The sequence below is a fragment of the Lycium barbarum genome, chromosome 11 (assembly GCF_019175385.1).
Source record: "Lycium barbarum isolate Lr01 chromosome 11, ASM1917538v2, whole genome shotgun sequence".
NCBI lineage: Eukaryota > Viridiplantae > Streptophyta > Magnoliopsida > Solanales > Solanaceae > Lycium > Lycium barbarum.
Window position 1 is genome coordinate 874,710 of NC_083347.1, and position 4,430 is coordinate 879,139.

Consider the following 4,430-nt stretch of genomic DNA (forward strand, 5'->3'; position numbering starts at 1 on the left):
AACCACTATTCAACATGTTTGAATCAGCATATTTTGATTGTAATTTTGTCAAAGTAGTCCTATTATACTACCACTTTCTTAAACTCCAATAAAATGACTTTTGGTGCTGTTCAAAGACTAGTGATTCTGCTTTTTCTGGTTCTTTTTTTTGGACAACTTTGGATAAGTTGCTTTTACAGCTCATGAAATTGCTTATCCATTTTAGTTAATCATAACAAATTCATAAAACGCCGTAAATTGTGGTTATCATCAAGATTTTTGTTCGATTGTTTGATTGTTTATGGGCTCATGATTCTTTCTCTAGAATCAATCAAAAGTCGTCTTTAGACATTTAAAACCAGAGGCAGTACACAGTTTGGTGTACCAGTTCTACAGAATCAATAGCATTAGTCCAGGCTATGTATATGTGATAAGAAGTTCATTAAATACGCACATATAATAAGATACAAACCCAATAATATAAATGTGTTAGGAATTCAGTGGCAAGTGAGGAATCATTAAAATCCATAAATTTCAAAATTTTGAATCCGGCTCGATTTACAAACTTTTTCTTGCCACGTTATTGCTTAGTAGGTAGTAGGCAGGCATGAGCTACTCCATTCAATACTGTGGATAGATTATCCTTAGGATCAAAGTTATTGACTTTACTAGGCTTTTGTAGCTTATTTGACATAGAGGAATGTAGAAGCTAAGCACTCTTATTCCTTCAGTGAATTTATCGGATAAATTTAATATAGTAGACTCCTCGTAAAGACATTATTTTTTAGACATTCAGAATAGCTTTCCATTCAAGAACTGAGTCATATTCATTTACGAGGGGCGCACCATATGCCTTTTGAGGTTCTTCTCATCAATATTCTTAGGTAAAAAAGCAGCAGTTCACATCTTTTCTTTTTTCGTTTCATTGATAACTCAAATAAATCTAAAAGGCTTGTGAATCTCCTAACAGATGAAATTTCAATATAAATTGAAAAGAAGTAAAAAATAATAATAATACCTAAATTCTAGTCTATTGGTACAAATGTCAAATCTCATTAAAGTTTTTGCCTTTTATTTTTCTTCATCTTCCTATTCCGGTCCACCCCTCTCCCCAAAAGAATTTAAATGAAAACATAAAAAAATAAATCAAAAGATCACATGGCTAGGCCCCAATTTCCAACACTAAAGAAATAAGACAAGAAATTTGAAAAGATTTAGAGAAGAAAATGTTGGGGGGAAATTGATCAAGCTATAATAACACTAGAGTATCATTGCAATTGCCAATTGGTGGCCCTAAAGGAGTTTCATAGATGGTGATCATTAGCTAATTGACACTAAAGCTCAATTGTAGTGCAATCCATTCTATTTTGTCCTTAAACAGTGATAAAAAGCTTGATTTGCCATATCTTCTTCATATCAATTATCTAAGCTTTTCAAAATGTATACTATGACTTTAGCTTTCTCTTACTTTTACGTTAATTTGATTGAATGATAACTATATGTTGTCACGTAAGTTGGTCTTAGAATTTCACTTTTTAACTATATGTTGTCACGTAAGTTGGTCTTAGAATTTCACTTTTTAACTTTTAAAACAGATGTTATGAATAGAAGTAAAAAATTAGACTGAAGATGTTCATTTTGGTAACTCAACCACATGCAAATTTTCGTCGGTTGTCATATTTTTTGGACAGTTGTTTAGTAAACGATCCTTTTTCTATTTTTCTTGGCTAAGCTTATTTTACCCCCAAAAGTTTTTTTTTTTTTTTCAATAAGTGCTTATTTAAAAAAAAAGTGAGGTGTTTAGCCAAGCTTTTAGGAGAAAATAAATGTTTTTGGGAAATAGCAGAAGCAGTTTTTTAGAAGCTAAAAAAATAGCTTTTGTCCAAAAGTACTTTTTTGAAAAGTACTTTTGAGAAAAATATACTTAGAAGTACTTTTTAAAAGTTTGGTCAAACACTAATTGCTGCTCAAAAGTACTTTTTAAATTAATTGGTCAAACACAAACTGCTTTTAGCTAAAAGTACTTTTTTGAAAAGTACTTTTGAAAAAAAATACTTTTAAAAATAAGTTATTTTAAGAAGCTTGGTCAAACAGGCTATTAAGCTTTAACCATGATTTTCCACTTAAAAATCAGATAGAGAATGTTGGAGTTGGAATTTTGTTTCAGTTCAGCAGATGGAGTTTTACGCCCAGAATTACAGGCCGTAAAACAGATTACGGACCATATCTCGGTCCGTAAAAGTTCATGCGAGCTAACTTCACTTACTAGAAATTTACATTGTTAATTACGGACCGTAATTGAAATTACGACCCGTAACTTGTGGACATAATTAAGGAGGGAGTTAATGCAGTGCATTGTTTTGGGACATTGTTAATTACGATCCAATTTTACGGATCATAATTTGGTCTGTAAAAACCCAGCCCACACCAAAACCTATAAATAGCTGATTTAAGTTCTAATTTTTAGTTTTACAAGTCCCTAAACCCTAGAATGACCTGTTCTTCTCCTCCATCACCAAGAACACTAAGGTAAGCTATCCTAACCTATTCCAAGTGGATTAAATCATGTGTTCATCTAACCTAATTAGGGAATTATTGTTCTTAACTTAGGGTTTTCAAGAAAACCTATATTCAAGGTTTGAGACACAAGCTTTTGGGATTCTTCTCAAAGATTCAGACTTTTATTGTGGATTGTGAAGCAACTAAGGTATGTGGGGCTAACAATTTACGTTATGGAACGTTTATGATTCTCCCTACGCCTCATTCTACATGCTTATCAGTAATTTTACTCAGAAAATTTGACTTCCCCACCTAGCTACTCTAGGTTGGGGGGTCAAAAGTATATATATACTTTGTTTAAATAAGGCCCTAACTTTTGAAGGTGAATCAGACTAACCACCTGTTCATCTAGTTTCTTGAATAGTTGTAGAATCACTATCTTCTAGGGTTATAGTTTTATAATTCGTTCATGGTGATCACTTTGAATATCATGAACTCAGAACGTAATCGTTATAGACTTGTGTATTGATATCACATGAGTCTCAATCAGTATATAATCAGTTATTTGTTCAAGTTCCATAATCAGAAACAGTTATCATGCTATCAGCTATAGCCAGTCTCAGTCTTGTAAATTGATTTATGTTAAACACCTGTATCTGTATTTTTGGGCCCTAGGCTACAATTTATGCATACGTATTGCTTGGGCCTTAGGCCACAGTTTTTGTGCACATTATTTGGGCCCTAGGCCACAGTTTATATTTATAGTTATACAAGTGATTCTTCATTCAGAACAGGGAGTACTTCAGATTCTTGTTTTCCTGTTTAGTTCAGTTTTAGTTTCAGTACTTATATTTATTTCTTTCAGTTGCTTTACATACCAGTAAATTCAAATATGTTGATGTCCTTTTTATTGCTTGGGGGGCCTGTATCTCGCGATGCAGGAAACGATATTCAGGTCGACGATCCAACTAGCTAGGACTTGCTCGTATCAGCTATTGGTGAGGCCCTGTTCCTCCGGGGTGTTATCCTGCTTCAGTCTTCCCAGCATTTAGACAGTTATCTTTAGAGGCTTCATATACATAGTCTAGCCAGTTAGATATTAGCAGTGTTTTATGTATTAGCCTTGTTGGCTATTTATTTAGATATTTCAAACTTAAACGAGTATTTCCACATTTAATATATTTTCAGTTAGACTTTTAGTAGATCAGCATGTGTTAGAGTAGATCAGCATGTGTTAGCCTTATTTCCATACCATTGCATGTTTTGATATCACATGTTGATTCAGCCAGCCTATGGGTTCGCTCGGTCACATGTAGTTAGGCATCGAGTGTCGTGTTACGCCTAGGCCATGGTTCGTGGCGTGATAAAAAATCTTATGAGAAAACATTCAATTACGGTCTAAAATTTTATAAGTTATTACAAATGTTAGACGACGATTTAACATTTCTTTTTTGCGTGAATCTCCCTTCAAAGACGCTGGTCTTTAATTTTTGCCCTTCGCTTAAAAAAGTTGCCGAAAATACCCCGAGGTTCTGGGTTCGAACTCCCGCTCAGTTAAAAAAGAAAAAGAATTTTGCAAGCCAAGGCTTTTGCAAAACCTCTGCCTTAAGGCCTAACATTTGTCCAAAATTAAGCCTATTCGGGCAAAAGTTAGGCCTTAAGGCAGATGTTTGCCTTTAGACCTAATTTTGGGCAAAAGTTTGCCTTAAGCCAAACCTCTGCCTTAAGGCATAACTTTTGCCTGAATAGGCCTAATTTTGGGCAAAGGTTTGCCTTAAGGTCTAACTTTTGCCCGAATAGGCCTAATTTTGCTACGAAATTCTGCCTTGTGATTTTATTTTATTTTTTATTGAGCTGGGGTTCGAAGCTAGGACCTCGAAATATTAGGTGAAGGGTAAAAATTAAAGACCAACAATTTGAGTGGCAAAAACTAAAGACCACCCGAATAAGGA